The sequence below is a fragment of the Eulemur rufifrons genome, chromosome 19 (assembly GCF_041146395.1).
Source record: "Eulemur rufifrons isolate Redbay chromosome 19, OSU_ERuf_1, whole genome shotgun sequence".
Classification (NCBI taxonomy): Eukaryota; Metazoa; Chordata; class Mammalia; order Primates; family Lemuridae; genus Eulemur; species Eulemur rufifrons.
The window spans coordinates 107,125,949-107,145,975 of record NC_091001.1 but is presented as its reverse complement, the minus strand read 5'-3'; positions in this window follow the sequence as shown (position 1 = coordinate 107,145,975).

The following is a 20,027-nucleotide window of genomic DNA, read 5'->3' as shown; positions in this document are numbered from 1 at the left end:
GAATGACCTTCAGCATTTCCTTAAAATAATTGTACCTACTAGAATAGGAGGAGAGCAGGCCCTGGTGACCCGGTTGGGTACAACTCTACCGTCATTAAGCAATTCTGAAAAAGAATAGCCTAGATCTCATTTGTAAGCATCTACAAATTATCTCCATTGGTAAGCACCTACGAGTTGTTTTTAAAGTGTCGAGAGGTTTTGTTTCTGAAGGAAAATGAGGGATAACACAGTAGCTTGGGGTAGGTGGAAATGGATTTTATTTCTATAGACTTCTATGTAAAATCACCAGAGCTCCTGGGGAATAGAGAATGCTTTATTTTGGCTTTGTTTTTGTCAATTATTATTCATCAAGGTCAAATTTAAAGACAACTATTTGTAAAGTGTTTTTTTTGATTCTCCAGACAGAAATTTTTCTTTCTTTCTCTTAATCCCATCCATTTTAAATTTGTTCTTATTTCTCTTCCTCCTGGAGGAAAGATGTCTCCTTCAGTTCAGGGGATATTTGTTATTTATCTGTTTTATTTCTTCATCTACGTGAAAAAGAAAGTAAGTCTCTAATTCCATGGAGCTTACAATCAAGTAGAAAAGTCAAATAATTTACAGACAACTAGAAGTCAGATGGGACTAAGACCAGGGACTGTGGACAAAGTGACGTCTGTGCTGGGAACTGACGAAGAAGTCAGCTGGGCAACGCAAGATGGGTGCCACCAAATGCCAAACCAAGAGAACAGCCAGAGAAAAGGCTGAGAAGTGAGGAAAAGTGGAAGATGTGTTTGAGAAAATTAAATGAGCTCTTCATGGTTAGGAGTATAGAGCATAACGTGAGGACTGAGGGCAGAACCTAGGTACACAGAGGAGGCCATCTCATGGAGGTCTGCGTGAGCCATATTGTCTTATAAAAGCTGCAGGTGGTGTGACAGTCAAACAGGCTGGGGAAATGACAATTATATTTCTACTTTAGAAACATTACTTGGGTTGCAGAATAATAAAAAAGAATAGAAGGGTTATGTCTCAAGTCAGAAAGAAAGCCGATTCATGGGAAGATTACTTTTGCTAAGAATAATGATGGTAAGAATCAACATAGTAGCAATGGGGATGGGAAGAAGTTGGTAAAATAAAGATATATTTTAGAAGTAAAAAATTTCTGTTTGGTATTAACCAAGATAGGGGCATGTGCACAAGAGTGCATTCAAGATAATCTCTAGGTTTCTGATGTGTTATTCTGAATACCATTGTTGTATAGCAAACAAATTGTTGTGATATAGAAACTCATGGTTTCTGTGGGTCAGAAATTCAGAAGTGGCGCCCATCACTGGGGTGACTTGTCGCAACCCCATGATGACTAGGACTTCATCTGTGAAAACTTGAAAGATGCGGGTAACAAAGTCTAGGGGACTGGGATTAACTAAAGGCTCATTCACTCATACTTCTGGCATCTCGTGAGCTGAATTCAGTGACTTGGACTGCCAACATTGTCTCCCTGTGTGGTTGAATTCCTTGCAGTGTGGCAGACTCAAGGTATTTGTACTTCTTCCGTGGTGGCTCAGGGCTCCAAGTACGAATGAGCAGGGTGGAAGCTGCACCTTCTGAGATCTAGTACTGAAAGTCCTCCAGCATCACAACCACCATGCTCTCCTGGTGCCAAGAAAGGGGTGCATGGATCCTACCCCTCAATGCAAAGGGGGTCAAAGATTCTTGAGGTCGTGTTTTAAAACTGCCAAAGTTTGAACTCTGGCTGCAAATGTATTTATATTTCTCTCACATGTGAAATACACCTCCTTGCTCCTCTAAGACCTGAAATGGCTCATCCCATTACATAACCAGCTAAAAAATCTGTTCTCTGATCATCTAAATTAAGTCTAGGTGCAGATGAGGCTCTTAAAGTACAGTCCTTCTGGTATGATCTGAAGACTTATGAAACAAAGTGATGATGTCTTATCTCTCCGATACCCAACATACAATGCTGGGAGAAGTATAAAACAACTTCTCTAAAAGCTCCCGTTCAAAATGGAGAAAAGTAGGAGGCACACGTCAGTCTCTGATCCATAGCAATTCTGAAATCCAAATAAGCATATGTTCCCAGTTTCTTGATTAAGGCTCAATCTCACTGCTGAGGAGTCGTTCTCCTGACATTCTTGGATCCAGTCTCAGGACTACTTGTTTTTCCATCTGAGTCATTCTTTATTTTCTATATAAATAAACAAACAGACTTGTTTTTGCAGCTGAGAGGTGGCCTTGTCAACCTGACTTCTCCTCATATAAGGCTGTGGGTCTACAGTCTCTTTATTTTATGCTGTCTCTGTCCTTTTCAGCTCAAGCTGATACAATTCCTTTACCAATCTTCCAGGCTTCCTGTGTATCAATTTATAATTCTATTGAGCAAATGTCACATTCACAAATAGCAATGGGGAAGCTCTTCTTTGACTTGGGTTGCCTCTGAGGCTGCTTGGGGACAATACTCTTGCATTCATAGGTGCTCTATTAAGCATTCAAAGAAACAGAAAGGCATTTAGGGATCTTAAACTCCTTAAGAATCTATGAGGCACCAACTTATATGTTTCTGAGGTCTTGCCAAAAGAGCTTTACAGTCACATACCTGGCTTTGTCTTTACCCTTTCTGGCAACACCCTCAATCTGACCTTTGGTCTAGGCCCTTTCTTAGTTGTAGAACATTCTTCTAGGAGACACTGTGGAAAAATAGTTTTAGTTTTTGAGCCCAGTTAGTCCTGGCTGGATCCTTTCTATTTCCTTTAAATTTTGCTGAAAAGTGAGTTTCTTTTTTAGCTCATCTCTCTCTATTTTTATCTTATCGTACACAGATTAAAAAAGCCGATTGGAAGTTTTAACACTCTGCCTTGAAATCATCTTAGGCAAATCCAGAAGTTCATTAAGTATATTTTCTGATTTCCATGACACTACAGGTGACAGTGTTGACAAAACTGCCTGCCTAAACTTCCAGGCTTTTCTCGAGGCTCTTGCAGTCTCACCCACTGCCTGGTCCCATAGCCAACGTCACATGTTTTAGGATTTTTCTCATAGCCACAACCACTTCCAGGTTCCAAATTAAGTTCCAGTAATTATATTGCTGCATAACAAACCATCTTGAACCTCAAAACAGCAACCATTTTATTATGCTCATTGTACTATTCATTCTGATTCTGAAGGTCAGTAATTCAGAAGGGCGTCACAAGGATGGCCTGTTTCTGCTCTGTGACACCCCTGGGAGGCCTCAGCTTGGAAGGATTGAAGGCTGGGGTCGCTCAGTACCTGTGAGCTGGAATTAACTGGGCTCATTCACACGTCTAGCAGACGCATGGGGATAATTTGAAGATGAAAACTGAAAACTAGGAAGCCTCATGTGTCCCTGCATGTGATTTTGCTTCCTCACAGCTTAGTGGCCTCACAGTAGATGGAATTTTTACCTCCTGGATCAGGACTCCAAGTGCAAATAAGGTGGAAGTTGTATTAGATTTTATGATTCTATCATAAAAACCTCATAGGGTAACTTCAGCAGCATGATATTGGATGAAGCCATCACAAGCCCTCCCAAATTCGAGAGGAAGGAACAGGGGCCGCACCTCTGCATGAAAGGAATGTCAAAGAACTTTGGAGACATGTTTTAAAACTTCCACATAATAGTCTCAATTGTTTATTTAAATGAGGAACACAAGAGTAAAAGCAGATTTGTGAGAAGGATGACCCAGGTCAGGTTTGGAAATTTGAATTTTGAGCTTTCTGTATGGTATTTAGTTGGCAATAAGTACAGAGGATTTTATTCATATTTGGAACTCAGGATGAAGTTCAGGGCTGAAGTTAGAGTTGGGAAAAATGCGTCTGAGATTTAAAATCCTGGGAGTGGGTGAAAGTGTCCACAGTGATATGCAAAGTAAGAAAAGTAGTTCCATGACATAGGGAAGAACATGCGTGAGCATACTCTAAACGCAAAAACAAGTAGACAAGGGCAATATTTAAAAAAAAATAAATACAGGAGAGTGTGCGTCCCAGAATCCAAATGGAGAAAGCACGTCAAAAAGGAGGAGGTTAATAATGCAAATATTTCGGGCAGGTGATTTCAAAATGGTAAAGGCTGAATTTGAGTTAGCCACAAGAATGCCATTGGTGACCACAGGAAAAAAAGTTGTTTATTTTAATTAATAAAATATATAAGTAAGGCAATACATAAGTAATAATGTATTTTAAGCTACAAAGTCCTGCTTTAGAATATTCTCATTGCATATCTTAATCCCGGGGAAGAAGTGCTAGATCTTGAGAACACCAGACTGAACAATCTCCAAGGCTGCAGATTCGTCCCTCCCTGATGACAGCCTCCCACTACAGCAGGCGGTTTGCTCAGGTGTCCCACCCTGAAGAGTTCTTACACCTTATAAAGGGATTCTAGCTTGACCACCCTCAACCAGCATATTTTTGTGGACCAGCATTAAAGACACTGTCTTACAAATAGCCAAACTCTCTAAACAGTTTCTCCTGCCTTTCTTTAATGCTTACTTGGCAAAGCTTCATCCTTAGATAGCAACCGTTGCTTACATTCACATACCTGTACATGGAGATCTTATTATATTTTTACATTAAAGTTGTTTTACAGTAAGTTGTTTTCTCACTGCACATTACCTTTTCATACCTCTATTTCTCTCCTCAAGCTTCCGACTTTCCATCTCTATCTTAGTCTTTGTTGAAGACCTTGAATAACAGTTCATGAAGAAAAAGAAATATATATTGCAATCGTGACATGTGTTATAATGTGAAGCACTTGAAATCTAAGCCATAGTTTCTCAGTAACTATTAACATTATTGTTGTTAACCAAGTGTGGGTTGATTAAAAGACAAAATCTTTCCCACTGGGGAAACAGCAGAGGTCCAAAGGGGCCATTGGCGATTGGGAGCCAGGTGGACCCCAGTTCCTTACCCTGAGCTGCTTTTGGGTGTCGTTGTAAGTCGCAGCCATTTGAGGGAGTTATGATTGAAGATACGAATGGAGGTCATGTAGGTAGAGAGGTTGAAGGAGGAGGGAGCTTGCATCACAGGGAACAAAGATTTAAGAGGATGCAGAGGGATGGACTGAAAGAGAGAGAAGCGTGAGGAGTGCTAGGGAGGAGCACAGCCTGGGAGTGCAAGAGCAGCACGGGATGGACGGGTGCACGGGCTGATTACCTCAGCAGATGGACGATGTGCATCAGCAAGTTGCACAACGTGGTCAGTCCCTGTGGCCCTCTGGTGAGTGGACTGAAGACTGAACTCTGACCTTTTCTTTTCTCTCGTCCAGATTTTTTTTTCTAAGAGGCCTGGTGAGTCATGCCCTACAATCCATAAAATCTCATTAATTTTTTTTTTTTTTTATTAACCTGGCATAATGTAGCTTACTTTCCAAACTGACTCTGGAATAGCGTCAAATGATATATCAGACCTTCTATCTTAACTCAAGCATTCCTTTCCGGTGATTCCAGGTTGTTAGACAAAGCTTAACTCTTTCAACCAGTTGCCAACTAAAGAATCCCTAAGACCTACCCATGACTTGTAAGCCTCTGCTTTGAGATGTCCCGCTCTTTTGGGCCAAATCAATGTATAGCTTGATTTATGGTTTTATCTATAATTCCCATCTCCATGAATGTATAAAACCAAGTTGTAACCTCACCGCCTCAGGTGCATTTCTCAGGACCTCTTGAGACGATGTCCCCAGACCACAGTCACACATGTTCAGCTCAGAATAAAGCTCTTTAAATATTTTGGCAGAATTTGGTTTTTCTCTTGGCAGGACTCAGACCTTCCTATGAAAATCAGGCAACTTCCTCCACCCCCCCAGAATGGACGGAGCGTGCACCTAGAGAGATTCTATACTCCTCCTCAGGGATACATGCTCAGGATTCCCTGTGTCTACTTTTGCTACTTTTTTTGGTCTTTTCTGGTCTTCCTTGCCAAATGGATTCATCCTCCCTCTTCCAAAATCATAAAAAGTAATACCCATGATAGAAAATGTTTCTAATTCTCTAGGCAGAGTTAGCAACTATGTTATAGCACTTACTAATTGCAATGTAGTGAGTTATTCACTGTCTTTTTCTCCAAGTATACACTACATTTATCAGAAGTAGGAACTGCTTTATTATATATCTACATATTCTCACTCCTCAGTGCTTAGCAGTTCCTGATCTATGGTTAGTATTCAATACCTGTTTCCTGAATGAATATTTCAACTGTATTTGTATGTGTCTGTCTTCTCCACTAGACTGTGAGCTCCACAATATAAGAGCTTTAACTTATGCATTGATTCATTACAACACTGGAACATTTCTGACACATAGTAGGTTCACTAAAATACTGCCCTGTGGCTACATTATTCTTCCCTCTCATCCACTACCATGATGTCCTCAGAAGCTTCAAAAGCAGAAATGTCTTTGATAAATGACAAGAAGAGAACTGACATCGGTATAAATGTTTCTCTCCCCAAACATGCCAAGTTCTTTGAATATATACAGCCTAAGAAGAAATCCTATAGCAGAAAAAAGCACATTCCATTTGTATTCAGGAATGGTACAACCTTCCCATGTAGCCTGGACTCACGTGACTGAGCTGGAAAAAGGTTTTGGAATCTAGAAGCCGTATTCACTCAATATGCAGGTGGCGTTCACAGGGAGATGCAACAGAAATGATAGAATTTCCATGCTCTCTGAATCCTGTCACCCTCCCTGTTTTTAGTCTCATAGAGACTCTTAATTGCAAGAAAGATTCATTCTATATGTGATTTTATTTTCATTTAGATTAAAATTATCTTGATAATTAAATGCTATACTAATACTTCCAAGTATAAATCCTAAATTCTGATGGAGTATTTTTACATTTCTTTACCTAAGAAGAATTTTAAACTTAAAATCCTTTTAATCCAGGTCAGCGGAAGCTCTTGGAGCCAAGTGCAGTGTAAGGTACTGTGCAGAGTATTGTGTGTCTGTGTTGTTGGGGGAGGCAGCAGGGGGGTGTTTGTGGGTGTGTTAACTCCCCCAGCCCCTGAAATACACACTGAAGAAAATAAAAATATTTCTTTGACAAACTTTGGCATGGCTGCTAAGAGAGGCAGCAAACAGAAGTAACCTGCAAAGCTGTCTTTTAGCAGGGAAGGGAAAAAAGGCAATATTTGCACCTGCAGAGAATCTGCACTGATGCAGCCAGGCCTTCCCTTGTCTGGATCTAGGAAAGATTAACTGAGAGTCTGACACCTTTAAGGTCTGAAAGAAACATTCACCATCTATTCCCTCTGAGGGCTGCTACCTGTGTGCTTTCATTTGCATAACAAGACCACCTTTGCTGGCCTCTCCCTCTCATCACCTGTCTTGCCCCTATTACCTGGTTTATCACCATAACCTGGTTTTAGCCATGCTCTGAGAACCCATTCTTTCTGTAACCTCAGGATGGCATATAAGCTTCTGTACCCCATTGGGAGGCATTGGATAATCACTCTGTGATTCTCCCTGTGTACCCGGTAATAAGTTGTATGCCTTTTCTCTTATTAATCTGCCTTTTGTGAGTTGATTTTCCAGTGAAACTTCCAAGCCAATGGAGCACACCATAATAAGGCAGACTCTGGCAAGGAGAAGCATTGCCACATCCTGTCCTCACCGGGCATAAGAAATCTTGACCCACATTATCCAGTGAGACTCACTCAGTGTAGGTATTTCCTAAGAAGTGGTCTTTAGAACACCAGCCCTTTAAGATGTTGGTGGAAAACAGAATGTATGTGTGTGGTGGGAGTGGGGGACAGGAAACAGTGTTGCAAATGTTTGGAAATGATGGATATTATAATTTCCTTCTAAAGAGATTTTTAAAATATCTCATAGAATTCTATTGTGCACATTTTGAGAAATGTTAATTTTTTATTTTAGAATATTATGGGGGTACAAATGTTTTGGTTACATGGATTGCTTTTGTACTGCTTGAGTCAAAGTTGTAAGTGTGCCCATCACCCAGATAATGTACATTGTACCCATTAGGTATGATCTCATCCATCCCCTCTACTCCCCTCTCACCTGCACGATTTCCATTGAGTTTTACCTTCATCTGTGCACATGAGTGTTGATCAGTTAGTTCCAAATTAATAGTGAATACATGTGATGTTTGTTTTTCCATTCTTGCAATGCTTCACTTAGGAGAATGGTCTCCAGTTCCATCCAGATTGTTGCAAAAGGTATTAATTCATTTCTTATGGCTGACCAGTACTCCATGGTATACGTATACTACATTTTATTAATTCACTCATGAATTGATGATGGGCACTTGGGTTGATTCCACATCTTTGCAATTGTGAATTGTGCTGCAATAAACATTCTAGTGCAAGTGTCTTTTTGATAAAATGACTTTTTTTCCTTTAGGTAAATACCCACTAATGGGATTGCTGGATCAAATGGTAGGTCCACTTTTCGTTCTTTGACTAATCTCCTTACCATTTTCCATAGAGGCTGCACTAGTTTTCAGTCCAACTAACAGTGTGTAAGTGTTCCTTTCTCTCTGCATCTGCACCAGAATCTATTGTTTTGGGACTTTCTAATAAAAGGCATTCTCTCTGGGGTTAGATGATATCTCATTGTGATTTTGATTTGCATTTCTCTGATGATTAGTGATGATGAGCATTTTTTCACTTTTATTGGCTATTAGTCTATCTTCTTTTGAAAAGCTTCTGTTCATTTCTCCCTTTTTTAATGGGGTTGTTTGATTTTTCTTGCTGATTTGCTTTAGTTCTTTGCAGATTCTGGTTATTAGCCTTTTATTGGATGTATAGCATGTGACTATTTTCTCCCATTCTGTCAGTTGTCTACTTGCTCTGTTGTTTCCTTGGCTATGCAAAAGCTTTTTAATTTAACCAAGTCCTATTTATTTATTTTTGTTGTTATTGTGATTGCCCTTGGGGTCTTTCTTCCTCACAAATTCTTTGTCTAGGCTGACATCTAGAAGAGTTTCTCCAACATTTTCTTCTAGAATTTTTATGGTTTCAGGTCTTAGATTAAGTCTTTATCCATCTTGAATTAATTTTTGCGAGTGGTGACAGATATGGATCCTGTTTCAATCTTCCACATGTGGCTAACCTATTTTCCCAGCACCATTTAATTGAATAGGGATTCTTTTCCCCAGTGTATATTGCTGTCTACATTGTTGAAGATCAGACGGCAATATGAGGATGGTTTTATATCTGGTTTCTCTGTTCTGTTCCACTGGTCTATGTCTATATTTTTGAGCCAGTACCAGGCTGTTTTGGTTACTATACCCTTGTAGTATTTTTTAATGTCTGGTCAAGTGATGCCTCCATATTTGTTTCTTTTGCTTAAGGTTGATTTGGCTATTTGATCTCTTTTCTGGTTCCAAACGAAGCATTGAATTATTTTTTCTAGATATGCAAAAAATGACATTGGTATTTTGATGGGGATTGCATTGAATCTGTAAATCATTTTGGTTAGTATGGACATTTTAACAATGTTGATTCTGCCAATTCATAGGCATGGTATGTTTTTCCATTTTTTTATATCATCTGAAATTTTCTTCCTTAGTGATTCATAGTTCTCTTTGTAGAGATCTCTCACCTCCTTGGTTAAACATATTTCTAGGTATTTTATTTTCTTTGTAGCTATTGTGAGAGGTATTGAGTCTTTGACTGTTGTTGGTGTATAGGAATGCTACTGAGTTGTGTACGTTGATTTTGTGGTCTGAGACTTTGTTGAATTTATTTATCAATTCCAGGAATCTCTTGGTGGAATCTTTGGGGTTTTCTAGATATCATATTATAGTCTTTATTCGTGGACTTTCTCAAAGTTGAGCCCTTATAGTTTGACTTGGTGCAGAAAATGTAGGAAAATGCTACAGATGGGACTCAAACCCATGTATATGGGGTTCAAGGTTACTTTAGAGTGCCTGGTCTAGTGAATGGAGTGTGAACTTACTGTGTCTTACAAGGAGTTCAAGTAGAGGACATCCTTAGAGTGAACTGGTAAGAAGGAAGTTGTTCTGGGCACATCATGCAAATGATTCTAAAGCTTTCTTTACCTCAAGTTATGGTACTAGAAGTATGGAAATAATGGTCATGAGTGACAACTGCAGTAAATCTTCCAGACCACTGGATACCATTGGCCCAGGTATTAGAGACTCCAACAGCTGAGAATAGAATCCTTCAGCAAATGAAAAGCTATTTTGGGCTAGAGTATAATAAATACCATAGACCCTTTTTGACTGAATTTATTAATCTTGAGGTTCTTGAACTACCTGGGAAGAACAATTTCTTTAGGTAAATAGACTTTCTGTGATTCAGGGACCATATAATTATGTAGCATAGTCTTTACTTACACATTTTTTTCAAAGAAGAGCCTTTTTAGCTAAACTTGATGCTGTGTGCTATATATGTATTTCTGCGGAGGATTCTGTATTGTTTTTTTTTCCTCTGCTGAGATATCATGCATATTGTGGTGACTATTTTTTCTTTAGAATGTTTTCATGTGATTGATTCTGATCAACTTTATGTGACAAAGGCCACATGCACAAATGTTTTTGAGATAGGACTTTCACTCCCTATACTTAGTATGTTTAATTAAACTTACTTGACGCTACAACCTTAGTATTCTTTCTAAGACCCACTTTATCCCATTAAAAGAATATGCTTGACACTACGTTAATCCTTTTGGGGATCTTAATAAAAGGTACAACAGCCACACCCTGGAATGGGTCTTGCCCCGAGACTGAGTCTTAGTGGCCTCTCTAACTCAAAGATTTTCTTAATTTTTAACTTTACTGCAAGAGATATGGAAGAGTTTTATTTTCAAACTCTTTAAGTTCTGGCATTTTGGAGAACTCTATCTTCTTTTTTAATTCTGCTTGCACACAAACTAGTTCTTTTCTTTCTTTTTCTCATAGCACACAATCAAATGAAACTAGAAGGAACCAGCATACACTATCAAGATTCTGCCTGAAAACCTCCTTGCCCGGATCTCCGTTCAGTATGTTTATTTCCTGTCTTCCATATTGCAGGTGATTTACCACATTTTTTCCAGAACATAATATAAGTTTCCATTTTTTTTCAATCTTCTATAGTGGTTTCCTAGTTGCTTGACATAAAGTTTCAAAGTAATGTCATATTTTAAAGATTTTATTGTAGCAACTACACTTACAACAGTATTTATTGATGATACTTGCCTCAATCAATTTTTATATGTGTGGTTACAAAATAGTGTTTTTTTCCTAACCATTGTTCTATCTACATTTATGTGATGGTTAAGTTTATGTGTCAACTTGACTGAGCCACAGAATACCCGGATATCTAGCTAAATGTTATTTCTGGGTGTGTCTGTGAGGGTGTTTCAGGAAGAGATTAGCCTTTGAATCAGTGGATCAAATAAAGCAGATCACCTTCCCCAATGTGGGTGGGCATGATCCAATCTACTGAGGGCCTGAATAGAACAAAGAGGAAGAGGCTGGTTGAATTCACTCTGTCTGACAGCTTGAGTTAGGATATCAGTCCTCTCCTGCCCTCAGTGCTCCTGGTTCTCAGGTTTTCAGACCTGAACCAGAATCTATACCATCAACTTTCTGGCTCTCAGGTATTTGAGCTACTTCACTTCTTTTCCTGAGTCTCCAGCTTGCAGAGGGCAAATTGTGGGACTAATCAGCCTCCACAATATCAGGAGAAAATAACTTATAAAGTTTCTTCATATATACATGTATATTTACAGATATATTATTGGTTGTTTCTCTTGTGAACTCCAACTAATACAATTTGTGAGCTGGCTTTTCATTTTTCTCCTTTTTCTACATAACACTAAGGACACATGGATTTTTTTTAATCTCATGTGTTATAATCCATTTCCAAAATTATTCTGTTTGTGTCAAATTGTCACAGATTCAGCCAATAGGAGCCTCCAAAGATGACTCCTGTGTTCCACTTGAGTTTCCAATTTTAGTTTCCATTTCCAGGTTTACTCAAGTTACAAAGAAAAGCTAGTTCTTTGAGCAATAGAATGCAAGAAACCATATAAACCATTTTTAAAGTATTTAAGAAGCCAAATATTATTTCCTTAAAAAGTTAAGTGGCTAAGCAAAATTAAAAGACGGGAAAGGGAACTATGGCCAAAATCCCCTGATCGTTCGATGCCTTTCTCTCTGCCTTGCCCACCATAAGGTGTCCTCTGCCTGCTGATAGTCTGAATTTTCCCGGAAAGTCACAAGATGTGGAGTGCAAGGTTGTTCAGTGAAAGTGACTGGGGGAGATGGGGCAGGCTGGGGTGGGGTGTGTGTGTGGATGTAGCAGTGCTGAGGAGTCTCACGTTGGTGCAGGACCTGGGTGTTATGATACACCTCCTATTCTATTAGTTCAAGGTTACATTGGTGAGTTCCATCATCTGAGTTCAATTATTCAGAGTTACATCATTATTTCCAAAAGTTCTCACACGCACCACATTTGTACCTTTCCTAAGCAAGGTAGCCATATGCTTATTGGCACAGCTGTTTCATTTGGGGTGACACAGCCAGTGATTACAAGAAAACAGAAGGAGGCATCCTTTAAAATATTTTGAAATACACACAGCACACTCCTGTATCCTTTATTCACAGTCCTCTAGGCTTTGAGTACTTTTTTTTACTTTTTGCTGCATGATATTGCAGATTTGTCAAGTATTTTCCTATCTCAGATCTGGAATCGGTCATTTCTTAAGGAAGTCTGATTCCTTAGCATTTGGGAATTAAGATCTGAGGCCACGTGCGCTCACTGATTCTGTGTCGTCATTGATTCTAGGCCCTTTCAGTAGAAAAGCTAGAAAATAATTTATGTAAACCAAGAGTTTATACAGATATTTCTAATTCAAATTTTATATCACACAGGGCTGTCCCTATTTTATTTTATATTGTTAGCTCATTTCTCTTACAGTGAAAATCTTGGGTTCTCATGATGACAACATGCTTACTTATTTGCTTATCTATCATAGAAGTAAATACTTTCATATTTTTCGTACCAATATTCACAATAAACCTACCAAATAAAGATTAAAATTTCTTGGCAGTTCTTTTTGTCCCTAAACAATATCACACTGAAAATGTAGAGTACTGTGCTTGACATTGATTTGGCTTATTTAGTTTCTTTGGTTATGTTAAAAGTTAAAATAGAGTTAGGTTTTTCCTAAAATAGGTTTTTATTTCTGTTTTTACTGAATTTCCTATAACTCCATAACTTATTTTGATCTAGAGATATTTGCTTCTTTAAAAGTGGAGGGATTTCCCTCTTAATTAACTTCCATATCTTGGTCTTTATTTTCCTTTACCTCTTTCATCTATATTTTCCAGTTAGAAAAGTAATAATAATGACACCATGTATTGAGCACTTACTGTAATTCATGCAGTCTTCAGTGAATACTAATAATAACTTACATGCAAAGAGTAATTATCAGGTGACAGGTGTTACTCTAAATATACAGACTGCTATAGTTTGGATGTTTGTTCCTTCCATATCTCATGTTGAAATGTGATTCCCCGTGTGGGAGGTGGGACCTCCAGGGAGGTGTTTGGGTCATGGGGCCAGATCCCTCATGAATAGCTCAGGGCCCTCCCTCAAAGATGAGTTCTCACTGTATTAGTTCCTGCAACAGCTGGTTGTTAAAAAGAGCCTCCCTTCTTCCCTTGCCCTTGGTCTCTGCACATACAGGCCCCTCTTCAACTTCTGCCAGGAGTGGAAGCAGCCTGAGGCTTTTACCAGATCCTCAGTCTTTCAGCCAGCAGAATTGTGAGCCAAATAAGCCCTTTTTGTCTTTATAAATTACCCAGTCTCTGGTATTCATTTATAGCAACACTAAATGGACTCAGACACAGACATATTCTTAATTATACATATTAGGAACATGGTTTAAGATGAGTTCTGTGTTAAATGGCCCAGTTTTGCCATTTTTTAGCTGCATGTCCTTTCCAAGTTACTTACTTGATATGAGCCTTTGGTTTTTTCATCAGAAAAATAGAGATAGGACTTTTTTTTCCCTTTTCTCAGGATTAAATAAGTATACTCATTTAATTTTCAAAGGATGAAAATTAAATCTTCCAAAGATCTTTTCAAAGATTGTAAATGGTAAAACTTGGTAAAACTCAAAAAAATTGAAAAAAACAAAGATAAAGGCAAATGTCAGCTTGGATCGGATCAACAGCAGCGGAGGCTCTGAAATAGGTGGTTACCGCAGACCCTGGGGAGATACAGCACATGCCTTTCACATGATGCTCACTTGGCACATTTGGGAAATGACTATACTATGTGCTAAGTTTTGCCATATACTTATCTGACATAATCATCCTCAAAATTACTTTAACTTTTATTCACTCATGGTCCAATAATCAGTAAATCTAAAGAAGTGATTATATCTGCCTGTTAACAGAGCCTGAGGTCCTTTTACTAGGACGTTGCTTCTACAGCGAATAGAATGCCTGGTGGTCTCGGACGGGCACGGCATTTTGTTAACCAAGACACAACTGTAAGATTTTCTCTCCTGGGGAGGGCATTGTACCTTAGCAAATAAGAGAGGTACATTCATTGCAAACTTGTACATTTTGCCTAAATAGAAATGGCTAGAGAACAAGCATCCAGACTTGGAAAACTGGATAACAACAAATCCCATTTCTTCTGGGTCTGAACCTGCAATGTACACAGATTCTCTGCCAGGTTTTTCAGAATGATGAGGGAAAGTTGAAAACAGATCAAATTAATCCATTTAAAGATCAAAGGGGTATACACATGATATGGTTTCATTAATAATTAAATAATCCACATAATATCAAAGTTAATGACAAAAACCTACTCCACGTATCTGCTTAAAACTCCCAGAAGGCATTTGAATGAAGAATAAAGGCCTTTAACTAGGAACAGACCCTTCTAGGTTTAGTAAGAAGTAATTTCTCCTAATTGCAATTTCTTTGAAAAATGATATTCAAGGCTTCTGAGTTTGACACACTGTAGCTAGAACTGACACAGGAGATTCAACTGAACAAGAAACGTGAGTTTTAAATTCAGCCAGCTCCAGGATCTCCTGACGGAGCTCAGCAATTTCACTCTGTGCAGCTCAGGCTCTCAAAAATGTCACATCAAGTGGAAGAGAATAATGTGTGGGGATTACTGATTTCATTGATTGCGATGGTTTTGTCCATTGGTGGCACTACTGCTCAGCAGCGAGGCTGACGCTGCTGCATGAGGACAGAGCCGCAAGGAAGCCAGAGAGGAACCTGGGCAGCTCAGAGTGCAAAGCTGCCGGTGGGAAGAGGATGATGACATAGAGCAGCCAGTTCAAAGGCGGAGCAGCCAGGACACGAGGAACTCAGGACCAGACAGGCACTACGGGATTTGGCACTTCCTGTGAGCTGCGTGGAGGTCCACATTTTGAGCCCTAACAGAGAATAAGGTAAACCATAGTCTGGAGTCATGGCTTTTTTTTTTTTCTTTTAATCTTTAGTTAAGAAAATTGATTCGTAACATTTTGGGCCCAAGGTCTCTCTTTCTGAAAATCTGATGAAAAATCATGATCACTCCACAAAAAAAAAAAAAAAAAAAAAAGCACATAATGATAGTTGAACAAAATTTTGCTTATAATTTTATAATCTAAAACCCATCTTGCCTATTGGTTAAGAACCTTTGCTTTATAAGACCAATAAAAGCAGCTAACTCCGCTCTAGGAACTTATCGTATGATACTCTTTTATGTATATCATCTCATCAAATCCTTACCACAACCACATAAAGTGGGTATCTCTACCTCCGTTTATCTAGAGGAAGAAACAAAGTTCAAAGAATGTAAGTAACTTGCAAAGTCAATGTGACTGCTAAGAAGTGAGAGACACTCACTGACTGCTGAGCACCCCTGGCCCCTCCCTACCTGTTCTAGCTTCACCGCACTTAGGCACAGCCATGGGACCAGTTCTGGCCAATGGATTGAGAGCAAAAGTGATGTGTGCCATTTCTGGACCAAAGTTAAATAGAGTCAGTTTATGACCCTCTAGCTTTCTTCCCTTACCTTGCTGCTCGTGGAAGCCACATGTTGAGATGGTGGAGAAATTGTGCTGCTATAAAATGCAAACCCTAATTGTCAGTGATGTAAAATCATGGAAGTTGGTTTCTCATTCACTCTATTGGGACAAGTGTTGGTAGGAACCTGCGCTCATTGTAGCTATTCAAGTGCCCAGGCTGATGGGTGGCCCATCTCAGCACGTGCACCCATGATTGCTGAGACAGGATATAAAATGTTGAATTGTATACTGATTCTAGGTCTTTCAGAAGTGGCAAACATTACTTTGCGTCTCATTCCATTTGCGAAGATACTCACTTGGCCTCCATGATGGCAGATTACATGTACCCTTGGTTACACTATAGTACGCAGTTAGTCATCTGAACATGAATCTAAGTGTTGCTGTGAAGGGATTTTGTAGCTGTGGTTAACATCTGCAATCAGTTGACTTTAAGTAAAGGAGATTGTACTTGATAATCTGGGTGGGCTTCATCTAATCCATGATAAGCTTTAAGAGCAAAACTGAGGTTTCCCTGAGAAAGAAGAAATTCCACCTTGATACTGCACCGTCAGCTCCTGCCTGAGGCTTCCAACCTACTGGCCTGCCCTACAAATTTTGGACTTAGCAGCCAAATAATAACGTAAACCACAATAATGTAAGTCAATGCCTTGAAATAAATATAAATTGATATCCTACAGGTTCTATTTCCCTGGAGGAACCTGACTGACACAGCCACACTTAACTTGCAGAGGGCAGATCTACCGGGCCTGGAAATAGGAAATCTCCGATCAGCTCTGATGACTGAATCTTTATGTTTGGGAAACTTCATGAGTCACATTGGTTTTTGCTCGAAAAAGAAATAAATTTACAAATAAAACAATTTAAGGCTGAAGTATTTTTATTTTTTGTTTAATTTTTTAAAATATGTTTATTGTCATTTCTTCAAAAACACATAAAATAAAAATTTTTATCTTGGTAAACTTTTATGAACTAAATACATCCATGTAACTAGCATATAGATTAAGAAAGTGAATATAGCCAACATCCCCAAGAAATCAACTTTTACTGTAGTAAGCTTCTGAAATTTTAAGATGAATTATTCTCCAATCGTACTTTAGCCTATCTTATCAAATGTATAACCTAAGTTGAACTTAGTAGTTTGTCTCCAAAGCCAACAAAACTTTTTCCATCAAGAATACATATACATATAATGTATTACTGTTACCAATGACATTTATGAAATACTTACAAGGCAGGCACTGTGCCAAGCGTTTTACCTAATGATACCATAGATAACAATAGTGAAATAGTATTGGCCCAATTACTGGGCCAATTATCATACTTTGTCTTAATATTCCAAAAAAATCCCACAAAAAACCTTGAAGTCGATGTTACTACTATGCCCATGTTACAGCTGGGGAAAGATTGATGATGCCAGACTTCAAAGAGAGTTCGCTGTAACCCCGCAGCTTGTGCTGGGAGCCACAGTTTCACACCGGTTCTTGGGGTTAGGACTGCACGATGCCGCGCGGTGCTGGGGTCTGGCCCGTGTGCTGGGAGGCTCTTCTCAGCCGGCCAGTGACAGGGAGCCTGAGCAAGTGCCTTCCGCCTTCCGGCCTCTGATTCCACATGATCCGGATCTGGGTGAGCAGATTCAACACTGGCCAGTAATGCCCAACACTAGGTACCTGAACACTTAGGGTCAGAAAAGCTCAAAATGGGGGTTTTGTGAGCTGTTTCCCCCCCAACTATTATTAAAAATTTCAAAATACATAAATGTTTTAAGACCATTATAATGAATACCTATATACCCTTCACTCACATTTGTTTATATTTGTTAACAATTTGCCATATTTGGGCACTCTCTCTCACTCACACACACCCCCATACACACGCACACATTTTTGTTAAATGATTTGAAGTACATTTTAGACATCTTTCACTTAAATGCTACATATTTAAGCATCCATCTCGTATCTCTCAAGGACAATCTCCTTAATAACCCATTATACTATTAGCAGTCCTAGAAAAATCAGCAGTAATTTCACAGTATCATGTAGTATCCCCTTGTTTTTAAAATTTTAGCAATTGCCCCCAAAAGGTATTTTACATCTTTTATTTTTTTGAACCATAACCCATCAGGATACGGGATCTCATTTGGTTCTGCCATTTCAATCTCCTTTAGGCTAGAACTACCCTGTCCAATATAGTTCCTTAGTAATAGCCACATTTCGAGTGCCCAATAGCGACATGTGGCTAATGGCCACCATACTGGACACCAAAGATAAAGGAGATTTTCATGATTCCTTGAAGTTCTAATGGACAGGTCTGAGTTCAAGCAATTCCTACCCATTTTCTTTTCATGGTATTGGCTTTTGGAAGAGTCCAAGAGTGTTATCTTATAAAATTCTCACACTCTGGGTTTGTCTGATTGGTTATTCTCTGTGTCTTAGAACTGGAATTTAGATCTAAAGCTTGATTAGATTTAGGGTAAACATTTTTGCCATGAATATTAGACAGCATAGATAATACTGTATTTCCCAAAGTATCACATCAAGACTCATGATATCAGTTTGTATCACTGTTGCCAACATTATACTTTGTTACTTGGTTAAGGAGGTGATCATCACATCTCTCCCTTGTCAAGGTATGTTTTCCCTTCGTAACTTCTAAGTAGTCTGTGAGGTGATATTTTGAAATCATGCCAAGATCCTGCTTTTGAAGCAGATATTGGCCACTGCTTTTTGCATTCATTGATGATTCTTGTCTAAATCAATTGTTATATGGTGAGGGTTGCAAAATTATTTTTCTAAATACAATTGTATCATTCTTTCTATGTTCATTAACTGACATTATTTTATAAAGGGAATCTATCTTTTATCTATTCCTTCTATTTTTTTGTTTGTTGGAATGTAACTACGGACTGAAGGAATTTTATTGATTTCAATGTTTTAAAATCAGTTAGTGTATCTCTCTGTCTTTTTTAAACTTGGCGTTTCCTAACTTGGCTAGTGAGAGCTCCCTTGAGCTGGCTACTCAGTCATTTTGTCATGACCACACTAACCTTCAAGAACTTTCTTTTTTTCCTAGCACATCAATATATCTCAAGTTCGTCTTGTACTTTCTTTGGCCTAGGCCTAAGCCTGGAGCAGTCATTTCCCCAAAGAATCCTGGTTGCTTCTTTACTAGAGAGTGGTATTTGACATGCCATATGTATGTGACCAGTTGTCTAAGAGTTATTTTATTTAAAAATCTCTAACTGTTAATTAAAATAGCAAGTTTATTTACTTTCAAATGGAATTATATCAAATTTTAAATAAAAATTTAATGATCTGATTATTCTAAACTGAACAGGAACTTGAAGAGTATTTCTACTGATGTAGTTTAATTTATAAAGGGACACGCCACTGCTTGGTCACCACCACAGTATGAGAATCTCAATCCCCTTCCTACTCTCTCTCTCTATTCAAAAGGGCAAAACCCAATTTCCAGCCATTTTCGTGGCATTTTAAATTATCATTCATCTCAGGACTAAGAGCATAGCATGATTACAGTGAATAATCCTAAAACTTTATGCTAAGAAAATATCTTCGAGGGACATTGGTATCCCAAGCTCTGTGGCTATTTAGTTTTTGCTTGGTAAAGGGACCATCTGTTATCATAGAATGCAGTAAAAATGGATTCAACAGAATATTTCAGAAATAAATCTCTTCTGGTGAATTATGTATATTTTGGGGTGGACTACTGAATAAAAAACAAACCTATTGTATTTCTCCTTTCCCAAATGTTTAAAGTTTACTTTTAAAACTTTAAATAATCAAATGTTTATTATGTACCAGATGTTTGATAGAACTCTCTTACATGTGCCATAATTTCTTCATTTTAAGATGCTATCAGTTATAATAAACATCATAAATTTAAGAACAGATTTTTAAGGACAAAAAAAACCCATATCCATATTTTAATATCTGACATGACCATGCATGCAGCTATCCAATTAGAAACCAATTTATTTGATCATGT